This window comes from Loxodonta africana, chromosome 7 (assembly GCF_030014295.1).
Source record: "Loxodonta africana isolate mLoxAfr1 chromosome 7, mLoxAfr1.hap2, whole genome shotgun sequence".
Lineage (NCBI taxonomy): Eukaryota > Metazoa > Chordata > Mammalia > Proboscidea > Elephantidae > Loxodonta > Loxodonta africana.
Genome location: NC_087348.1, coordinates 82949790 through 82961655, shown reverse-complemented (window position 1 = coordinate 82961655; position 11866 = coordinate 82949790).

The following is an 11866-nucleotide window of genomic DNA, read 5'->3' as shown; positions in this document are numbered from 1 at the left end:
GGAGACACTATATCTCTTGTCAAATAGGTAATAAGTAATGCTTATTGATTTGGTAAAAAATTTTTTTTAATGTTTGCTGAATCTTTCCCAATCTTGACTTTACATTTTTTTATACTATTCATTAAAAAGAGGCAAAAAAACTACAAAAGAACAGTTAAACATTTGGTTGGTAAAAAAACAAACCTGGTGGTACAAGAGAAAACTGGAATTAAGTATATGATAAAGTTTATGTCCACAATAAAGGGATTTAGTTTAAAGTATCTCTGCTTAAAAAGAATACTGTGTTAAAATTACAGAACATGAACCATTTAATATTAGTTTCTCATCTCCATCCTCAACCTCTTCTTTTGGCTTCCTGGGCTACCAGCATTTCTGCCTGCTCCTCCCCCCACCCCCTTTGATCTATATGTGGTTGTTTTCTCTTAGACTCCTTGCGAGACTCTCCTACCACTTCACTCTTATGTCTCAATCTATCAGCTAATACCAATCTTCACTTCTTCTGGACTTACAGGGGTCTCTACTTTTCTATGCTCCCACTGTATGCAAACTCCTTAATATTCAGATTAAGATCAAATGCAAAGATTCATCCAGAGGATAAACTAAGTTGTCACCCAGCCACACTTTTAACTCTCTACTGATCCTGGAGATGTGGGGGGCCTCTCATTCATGTATTTGGAAATATATCTTGTTTTCACTTCCATTTTGTATCTAATGATAAAGTTCATTTGTTTATGTATTACTTAATTAATTAGATTTTTTCCCCTTGATATTCTAGCTTGGTGAATAAGCATCCTTTCTGGCCTATTCATCAGGATAGAGCAGCAGTAGATAATGCTCTCATACTATCACCACCTTGAGGTTTTGGCCTTGCTGTTAGAGAGATTTAGGCATTTGGTATAAAGGTCCTACATATTTTTCATAAGTTTGTTGTTGTTGTTATTGTTTTTTTGGGCATTGTTTTGTTTTGATATATATTATTCAGAAGGACCTGCAATTCTGACTTCTAGAGTATATGCACCTCTTTTGCTAAGACTTGCTCTCAGGATCATGATCTGTGGCACAGTAACAATTCCCATAATTTTCCCATCTTTTTTCTCTGAGAGGTTATCTTGGTATGATGTTTACTTGGCTATGTTCCCAGTAATACCCAAGGAAGATTAACACTTTTTATTGCAGTATGCTGAATAAAAATTCAGTGTTTTAACCCAGGAGGGTTATGCGGTTCCAACTAAATTAGTCCAAGAACCAAGAAGAAGCAATCTCTAAAAAGAAAAGAATGTATCAATCTTTGTATTGATTATCTAAGTGAAATATATGGGTATATCCCTTGGTGATACCTTTCACTTCTCAACAAGTTGATGACTATTAGTAGCATCAACCCAGGAGGTTAGGTAACGAAGCCGCCTGTATGATAAGAGTTTACTTGTCCAATTACCTGACTAGTTAGAAATTTCAATTGTATGAAGTTATAAGTAGACTCAGAAAGCTCTTCAGCTCTGCTTGAAAGCAGAAAACTCCGTGCTCCTAGTGTGGATATCGTGAAGAGTAGGGAAAGGATGCCTGGGAACTCTATTGCATAAAGGTAACTTCATTTTCTTAGCAAGGACATGTTCTTCTAATACCTTCATCTACTCTCTCACCCTCCCCACACTTCTTTTCAGGTATCTAAACCACAAGGATAAGGGATGATTTTTGGTCATGGGATCCACGCTAAGTAGCATATAGAGTTTGATTTTTGGTTTCATATTTAAAGTCATTTTTTCACTCAGGTTTCCCACTAGGGACACTAGGATCTGAACCAAGGGTGAGATATTTTTCCATGTCTGTTCTTGGACAATTAACTAGGCTTCAGTTGGTTGTGTATGCTGACTGTGTCTCTTCTAGCAGAACTGATAAAAATTTGAACTGACTGGCCATGCCTGGATGGGGTCACTGTACATGCACAGACCTTCAACTAAGGAAGCTATCATTTACAGAACTCTGTTAGTGTGGTTGCCAATTTTAGGCCATCCTCTTAAATCTTAGTTCTCCAAGTAAATCTGAAACTATATTTTAGACCGAGAATATATGTCACACTTGGTTAAACTTCCCCAAGAACATAGACCATTTCTTATTCATTTCTACTTCAGCAATTCTAATTTGCTTTTTGATCTATTAACCTCAGACTCCATCTTACTACTTAAATTGTTCTCATTATGGCCACAAATGAGTTTATAACTGTGGAAGCTAATGTACAAATTTTAATATACATATTACTTGACCTTTCTGCTGTATCTCACTCTGGATGACTACTATTGCCTTACTCAAATATTCTTTTCCCTTTGATTCCCTGGAAAACCAAAAACCAAACCCATTGCAATAGGGTCAATTTTGACTCATAGCAAGCCCAAGGAGCGGCTGGTGGGTTCAAACTGCAAACTTCTTGGTTAGCAGCTGAGCTGTTAACCACTGTGGCACCAGGGCTCCATTGATTCCATGGAACCAGGTTAAAATGTTCAGAATGATAACAATTAAATATTGACATTATTCTTAAAGGGTAGATTATTCGTTGAACATGAATACAAGTAGGAAACAGTGTTTTGAGAGCTCATAATAAGAGACTGTGGCCTAGTCAGAACAATTGTAAGGTAGCAGTAATATTCATATACTTCTGGATATAACAAGATTAACAAGAGGACAAAGCAGTAAACCAACCAGAAGTAGCCCTGATTTTTAGTCAGAAATTGAATAGAGCTTTGGCCATAGGAAGAAATAGTAGTAAACAATGGAGTAAAATTCAGGCTTAGATTTTACCAGTGACTTTGTTCAGGAATATCACAGGACAGAGCTGTGGTAACTTGCACATAGCTTGTGAAAATAAAGAATAAAGATAACCACCTTGAGAATCAGTATACCATAAATGCCTAATGATACAGAAAAAGATAAGCAACAAGTCCCTGAAGAAATATTCTACTGTGAAACCCAAGAAACTCCAATCCTCAGCTCTACAACTCCTGCAGGCACAAGACTATAACGTTTAGATAGCATTACAATTATAACTTGTTATCTTTTTAAGTCGATAAACACTATTTTTAGTCAGAAAAGAGTATAGTTTCAATTATTTTTTCTTACAAGGTATGATCACCTACATAAACATCAGATCTTATTTTTTTTTTTGCAGTGTTTCAGCAGACATTTATTATTTTTTTACAGAAATACCCCTGTAGTTACTTATTAACAACAAAAAAAATTTTGTAATCCCAGCTTACTTGTATCAGTATACCTAGAAGGCTGAAACACTATGCTGATTTACTTTTTGAACCTTCTAGTGTGCTCTGGTCAGAGCTGTCATTATTATCCAATTACAATGACACTTTGAACCACGTGCTTTTTTCTGCACAGGCTATAAACACGTGTTGTTTCTGTTGCAGCTAGTGTTTTTTTTTTTTTTAATAATTTTTATTGAGCTTTAAGTGAAAGTTTACAAATCAAGCCAGTCTGTCACATATAAGCTTATATACACCTTACTCCATACTCCCACTTACTCTCCCCCAATTAGTCAGCCCGCTCCCTCCTTCCAGTCTCTCCTTTTGTGACAATTTTGCCAGTTTCTAACCCTTTTTTCTACCCTCCTATCTCCCCTCCAGACAGGAGATGCCAACACAGTCTCAAGTGTCCACCTGATACAAGTAGCTCACTCTTCATCAGCATCTCTCTCCTACCCATTGTCCAGTCCCTTCCATGTCTGATGAGTTGTCTTCGGGAATGGTTCCTGTCCTGAGCCAACAGAAGGTTTGGGGACCATTACCGCCGGGATTCCTCTAGTCTCAGTCAGACCATTAAGTCTGGTCTTTTTATGAGAATTTGGGGTCTGCATCCCACTGATCTCCTGCTCCCTCAGGGGTTCTCTGTTGTGCTCCCTGTCAGGGCAGTCATCGGTTGTGGCCAGGCACCATCTAGTTCTCCCGGTCTCAGGATGATGTAAGCCTCTGGTTCATGTGGCCCTTTCTGTCTCTTAGGCTCTTAGTTATCATGTGACCTTGGTGTTCTTCATTCTCCTTTGATCCAGATGGGTTGAGACCAATCGATGCATCTTAGATGGCCGCTTGTTAGCATTTAAGACTCCAGACGCCACATTTCAAAGTGGGATGCAGAACTTTTTCATAATACAATTATTTTGCGAATTGACTTAGAAGTCCCCTTAAGCCATAGTCCCCAAATCTCCGTCCTTGCTTCGCTGACCTTTGAAGCATTCAGTTTATCCTGGAAACTTCTTTGCTTTTGGTCCAGGCCAGTTGAGCTGACCTTCCGTGTATTGAGTATTGTCCTTCCCTTCACCTAAAGTAGTTCTTATCTACTAACTAATCAGTAAATAACCCTCTCCCAACCCCTCCTCGTAACCACAAAAGTATGTGTTTTTCTCAGTTTATACTATTTCTTAAGATCTTATAATAGTGGTCTTATACAATATTTGTCCTTTTGCATCTGACTAATTTCACTCAGCATAATGCCTTCCAGGTTCCTCCATGTTATGAAATGTTTCACAGATTCGTCACTGTTCTTTATCGATGCGTAGTATTCCATTGTGTGAATATACCACAATTTATTTAACTATTCATCCGTTGATGGACACCTTGGTTGCTTCCAGCTTTTTGCTATTGTAAACAGCTGCAATAAACATGGGTGTGCATATATCTGTTTGTGTGAAGGCTCTTATTTCTCTAGGGTATATTCTGAGGAGTGGGATATCTGGGTTGTATGGTAGTTCTATTTCTAACTGTTTAAGATAACACCAGATAGATTTCCAAAGTGGTTGTACCATTTTACATTCCCACCAGCAGTGTATAAGAGTTCCGATCTCTCCACAGCCTCTCCAACATTTATTATTTTGTGTTTTTTGGATTAATGCCAGCCTTGTTGGAGTGAGATGGAATCTCATTGTAGTTTTAATTTGCACTTCTCTAATGGCTAATGATCAAGAGCATTTTCTCATGTATCTGTTAGCTGCCTGAATACCTTCTTTAGTGAAGGGAGTGTTCATATCCTTTGCCCACTTCTTGATTGGGTTGTTTGTCTTTTTGTGGCTGAGTTTTGACAGAATCATATAGATTTTAGAGATCAGGTGCTGGTCAGAGATGTCATAGCTGAAAATTCTTTCCCAATCTGTAGGTGGTCTTTTTACTCTTTTGGTGAAGTCTTTAGATGAGCATAGGTGTTTGATTTTTAGGAGCTCCCAGTTATCTGGTTTCTCTTCATCATTTTTGGTAATGTTTTGTATTCTGTTTATGCCTTGTATTAGGGCTCCTAGGGTTGTCCCTATTTTTTCTTCCATGATCTTTGTCATTTTAGTCTTTATGTTTAGGTTTTTGATGCACTTGGAGTTAGTTTTTGTGCATGGTGTGAGGTATGGGTCCTGTTTCATTCTTTTGCAAATGGATATCCAGTTATGCCAGCACCATTTGTTAAAAAGACTATCTTCTCCCCAAGTAACTAACACGGGCCTTTGTCAAATCTCAGCTGCTCGTATGTGGATGCATTTATATCTGGGTTCTCAATTCTGTTCCATTGGTCTATGTGCCTGTTGTTGTACCAGTACCAGGCTTGTTTTGACTACTGTGGCTGGATAATAGCTTCTGAAATCAGGTAGAGTGAGGCCTCCCACTTTCTTCTTCTTTTTCAGTCATGCTTTACTTATCCAAGGCTTCTTTGCCTTCCATATGAAGTTGGTGATTTGTTTCTCCAAAACATTAAAAATGTCATTGGAATTTGGATTGGAAGTGCATTGTATGTATAGATGGCTTTTGGTAGAATAGACATTTTTACTACGTTAAGTCTTCCTATCCATGAGCAAGGTAAGTTTTTCCACTTAAGTAGGTAATTTTTAGTTTCTAGCTGTAGTACTTTGTAGTTTTCTTTGTATAGGTCTTTTACATCTTTGGTAATATTTATTCCTAAGTATGTTATCTTCTTGGGTGCTACTGTGAATGGTATTGACTTGGTTATTTCCTCTTCGATGTTCTTTTTGTTGATGTAGAGGAATCCAAGTGATTTTTGTATAGTTATCTTATAACCTGAGACTCTGACAAACTCTTCTATTAGTTTCAGTAGTTTTCTGGAGGATTCCTTAGGGTTTTCTGTGTATAAGATCATGTCATCTGCAAAGAGAGATAATTTTACTTCTTCCTTGCCAATCCAGATGCCGTTTATTTCTTTGTCTAGACTAATTGCTCTGGCTAGGACCCTCTAGCACAATGTTGAATAAGAGCGGTGATAAAGGGCATCCTTGTCTGGTTCTCGTTCTCAGGGGAAATGCTTTCAGGCTCTCTCCATTTAGAGTGATGTTGGCTGTTGGCTTTGTATAGATGCCCTTTATTATGTTGAGGAATTTTCCTTCAGTTCCTATTTCGCTGAGAGTTTTTATCATAAATGGGTGTTAGACTTTGTCAAATGCCTTTTCTGCATCAATTGATAAGATCATGTGGTTTTTGTGTTTTGTTTTATTTATATGGTGGATTACATGAATGGTTTTTCTAATATTAAACCAGCCTTACATAAAATACCTGGTATAAATCCCACTTGGTTGTGGTGGATTATTTTTTTGATATATTGTTGAATTCTATTGGCTAGAATTTTGTTGAGGATTTTTGCATCTATGTTCATGAGGGATATATGTCTGTAATTTTCTTTTTTTGTGATGTCTTTACCTGGTTTTGGTATCAGGGATATGGTGGCTTCATAGAATGAGTTAGGTAGTATTCTGTCATTTTCTATGCTTTGAAATACCTTTAGTAATAGTGGTGTTAAGTCTTCTCTGAAAGTTTGGTAGAACTTTGCAGTAAAGCCATACGGGCCAGGGCTTTTTTTCTGTTGGGAGTTTTTTGATTACCATTTCAATCTCTTTTTTTGTTATGGGTCTATTTAGTTGTTCTACTTCTGATTGTGTTAGTTTAGTAGGTAGAATTCATCCATTTCTTCTAGGTTTGCAAATTTATTAGAGTACAATTTTTCATAATAATCTGAAATGATTCTTTTAATTTCATTTGGTTCTGTTGTGATGTGGTCCTTCTCATTTCTTATTCGGGTTGTTTCCTTCCCTGTATTTCTTTAGTCAGTCTGGCCAATGGTTTATCAATTTTGTTAAGTTTTTCAAAGAACCAGCTTTTGACTTTGTTAATTCTTTCAATTGTTTTTCTGTTCTCTAATTCATTTAGTTCAGCTCTAATTTTTATTATTTGTTTTCTTCTGGTGCCTGGTGGATTCTTTTGTCTCCCACTTTCTATTTGTTCAAATTGTAGGGACAGTTCTCTGATTTTGGCTCTTTCTTCTTTTTGTATGTGTGCATTTATCAATATAAATTGACCTCTGAGCACTGCTTTTGCTGTGTCCCAGAGGTTTTGATAGGAAGTGTTTTCATTCTCGTTGCATTCTATGAATTTCTTTATTCCCTCCTTAATGTCTTCTATAACCCAGTCTTTTTTCAGCATGGTATTGTTCAGTTTCCAAGTATTTGATTTCTTTTCCCTAATTTTTCTGTTATTGATTTCCACTTTTATGGGCTTATGGTCTGAGAAGATGCTTTGTAATATTTTGATGTTTTGGATTCTGCAAAGGTTTGTTTTATGACCTAATATGTGGTCTATCCTAGAGAATGTTCCATGTGCGCTAGGAAAAAACGTATACTTTGCAGCAAAAAAAAAAAAAAAAAAAATTTTTTTTTTTTGCAGCAGTTGGATGGAGTGTTCTGTATAAGTCTATGAGGTCAAATTGGTTGATTGTAGCAATTAGGCCTTCCGTGTCTCTATTGAGCTTCTTACTGGAACTCCTGTCTTTCTCCGAAAGTGGTGTGTTGAAGTCTCCTACTACAGATGTAGAGGTGTCTATCTCACTTTTCAGTTCTGTTAAAGTTTGTTTTATGTATCTTGCAGCCCTGTGATTGGGTGCATAAATATTTAATGTGGTTATGTCTTCCTGGTCAATTGTCCCTTTCATCATTATGTAGGGTCCTTCTTTATCCTTTGTGGTGGACTTAACTTTAAAGTCTATTTTGCCAGAAATTAATATTGCTACTCCTCTTCTTTTTGCTTATTGTTTGCTTGATATATTTTTTTCCATCCTTTGAGTTTTAGTTTGTTTGTGTCTCTAAGTCTAAGGTGTGTCTCTTGTAGGCAGCATATAGACGGATCGTGTTTCTTTATCCAGTCTGTGACTCTCTGTCTCTTTATTGGTGCATTTAGTCCATTTACATTCAGCGTAATTATAGATAACTATGTGTTTAGTGCTGTCATTTTGATGCCTTTTTATGTGTGTTGTTGACAATTTCATTTTTCCACTTGCTATTTTGTGCTGAGATGTTTTTCTTTGTAAATTGTTTGTTCCTCCTTTTCATAGTATTTGACTTTATGTTTGCTGAGTCATTATGTTTGTCTTGGTTTTTATTTTGAGTTATGGAGTTGTTATACCTCTTTGTGGTTACCTTAGTATTTACCCCTATTTTTCTAAGTAAAAACCTAACTTGTATTGTCCTATATCACCTTGTTTCCCTCTCCTTATGGCAGTTCTATGCCACCTGTATTTAGTCCCTCTTTTTGATTATTGTGATCTTTTACATATTGACTTCAATGATTCCCTGTTTTGAGCATTATTTTTTTTTAATTAATATTAATTTGTTTTTGTGATTTCCCTATTTGAGTTGATATCATGATGTTGTGTTCTGTGACCTTGTGTTGCGCTGGTATCTGATATTATTGGTTTTCTGACCAAACAATTTCCTTTAGTATTTCTTGTAGCTTTGGCCTGGTTTTTGCAAACTCTCTAAGCTTGTGTTTATCTGTAAATATCTTAATTTCGCCTTCATATTTCAGAGAGAGTTTTGCTGGATATATGATCCTTGGCTGGCAGTTTTTCTCCTTCAGTGCTCTATATATGTCATTCCATTGCCTTCTTGACTGCATGGTTTCTGCTGAGTAGTCTGAACTTATTGATTCTCCTTTGTAGGAGACCTTTCTTTTATCCCTGGCTGCTTTTAAAATTTTCTCTTTATCTTTGGTTTTGGCAAGTTTGATGATAACATGTGTTGGTGATTTTCTTTTTGGATCAATCTTATATCGGATTTGATGAGCATCCTGAATAGATATCCTTTCGTCTTTCATGATGTCAGGGAAGTTTTCTGCCAACAGATCTTCAGCTATTCTCTCTGTATTTTCTGTTGTCCCTCCCTGTTCTGGGACTCCAATCACACGCAAGTTATTCTTCTTGATAGAGTGCCACATGATTCTTAGGGTTTCTTCATTTTTTTTAATTCTTTTATCTGATTTTTTTCAGCAATATTGGTGTCAATTCCCTGGTCCCCCAGATCCCCCACCCTGCATTCCAGTTGCTCGAGTCTGCTCCTCTGACTTCCTATTGCGTTGTCTAATTTGGTAATTTTATTGTTAATCTTTTGGATTTCTGAATGCTGTCTCTCTATGGATTCTTGCAATTTATTAATTTTTCCACTATGTTCTTGAATAATCTTTTTGAGTTCTTCAACTGTTTTATTGGTGTGTTCCTTGGCTTTTTCTGTAGATTGCCTTATTTCATTTCTGAGATCATCCTTGATGTCTTGAAGCATTCTGTAAATTAGTTTTTTATATTCTGCATCTGGCAATTCCAGGATCATATCTTCATTTGGGAAAGATTTTGATTCTTTAGTTTGGGGAGTTGTGGAAGCAACCATGGTCTGCTTCTTTATGTGGTTTGATATAGACTGCTGTGTCCGAGCCATCACTAAGATATTGTAGTGATTTGTTCTATATTTGCTCACTGAGTCTTATCTTGTTTTGTTTTCTTTCAGTATACGTAGATGGGCTACTAGATTGCGCTCTCTTGATTGTTGTAGCCCTTGAATCACTTATGTCCTATTACCAGCTGGTTTGGCTTGTTACAAGATATATAAGCCTAAGAGTCCATTCACTATTCTTGAGTAGAATCTGATTTTGGGTCATCAAGTGTTGGAGCAGACTGTCACCTATCCACCTAGAGAAGTAGTGGTGATAGGTGTGTGCACCAGATTCTAGTAGCTGCAGGGTTTCACACTCCAGTGGGCACAGGATGCTGACAGTCTTCCCCCAAGTGTCATTGAGGTAGGTGTGTCTCTATTCCTAAAGCACTTTGATGGGTGGGCTCTGCAGCTGTACCTTAGGCCCCCAATGCAAGTACCTCTACGGATTGGTAGGTGTCACCCTCCTTAGACCCCTAATGCAGGAGGCTAGGTGGTCTGGGGGGAGCTTCAGCTCCCAGTTCCCTGTTGTGGGTCAGTGAGGGCTCTGTTGAATACGCAGAGCTATCAGACCTGGGAAACTTGTCTTTGCAGTAATCCGCTAAAACAATTACAGTCAGATCCCTATCAGAAATGCCTTTGCATTATAATAGCCACCTTGTTCCCTGTAGGGATGAAAGCCCAAGACTGTGGATCACCTATGTTTGGCTGAAGCTGGTTCTGTGTTTTTAGTCCAATCAGGGAAGGATTTTTGGTCACTGGGTTTTTTGTAGCTGCTTCTCTCAGGTCAGGAGAATGGGTTAGGAAAAGATAAAAAAAAAAAAAAAAAAAAACGGAAAGAAAAACCACAGTGCACTTCTCTCTCTGGCTCAGGAAATTCCAATGTTAATGAAGCTGCCCGGGAAGGGGAGGGGAGGGTTCAGATAAATAGGAGAGAGTAGCACCCCTGAATATAGACAAAGTTACTTATCTTGCTTGCGATGACTGTTTTATCTGAGTATCCCGAGGGGCGAGTCGACTGTGTGAGCTGGCTGGGTAGAGATTGCCCCCAAGGGTCAGGCCCACGTCCCATGCTTGCGCTGACTCAGTAGCCGTGGTCAGTTCCTCCACTCCCAGTCCAAAGCCCAGTGCCAAGGTTCCCCGGCTGGGACGCTACACTCTAGGCTCCAAAATCAGTGGCTGTCTTCCAGTGAATTTTCCTGTCAGCCGCGTCGCTGGGCTGCCTGCGTGCACTGGCTGGGCTTCCTCGAGGTCACTTCTGGGGGCTAGAGCTGCCTCCCGTGTTTGCGCCTTCTCAGGATGCCGTGCTCAGCTCCCGTGCACCCAGTACAAAGCCTGGCACCAAGGTTTCCTGACTGGGACGGTGGCTCCAGGCTCCGAAAACAGTCTCTGCTTTCCTATGGTTGTTTGTTCTCAGTCTCTGTCACTCAGGTCAACTCTTTAGATCTGTGTTTTATGGTCAGAGTTCATAGACTGTCATGTATGCGATCGATTCACTTGTTTTTCCGAGTCTTTGTTGCAAGACGGATCCGAGGTAGCTTATACCTAGTCAGCCATCTTGGCCCCCACCTCCCAGATCTTATTCTATATCATTATATAAAGTCTCTATAATCAACAATCTTTTTTTTTTTTTTTTTAATTGAGCTTTTTTAAATGTTCCTCAGAAGCTTTGTCATCTATTTTTCTCTTTCTGGACAACTCCACTCCTTTTCATAATTTCAATCACCACATCTATCTGAATGGCTCCCACTTTCTCTTTTGACTGCCCACATTGCACAGGTTTCTCAGACCCACAGCATTCAAAACTGACCTCAAGCTTTTCCCACCAAACACACTTCTTTGTCTGCTTCCTTGTTTTATAAGTGACTCTGCCATCACCAAGAAAGAAATATAAAATTGTTTCTCTCTTTTTCACCTCCTCACTCCTTTTTGTTATTTTATACCCATACCCTGATGAGTTCTCAACCGAAATATATGGTTATGTCATTCTTCTTCATCCACATTCCAAAGCCTAAATTCTGACACATCATCTTTTGTACAAGTTATTTTAACAGCACCTTATATGCTAAAAGGGGAAAATATTAATATTGCATGAGTCATTTATTTTTGTCATAAAATCAATACATGTAT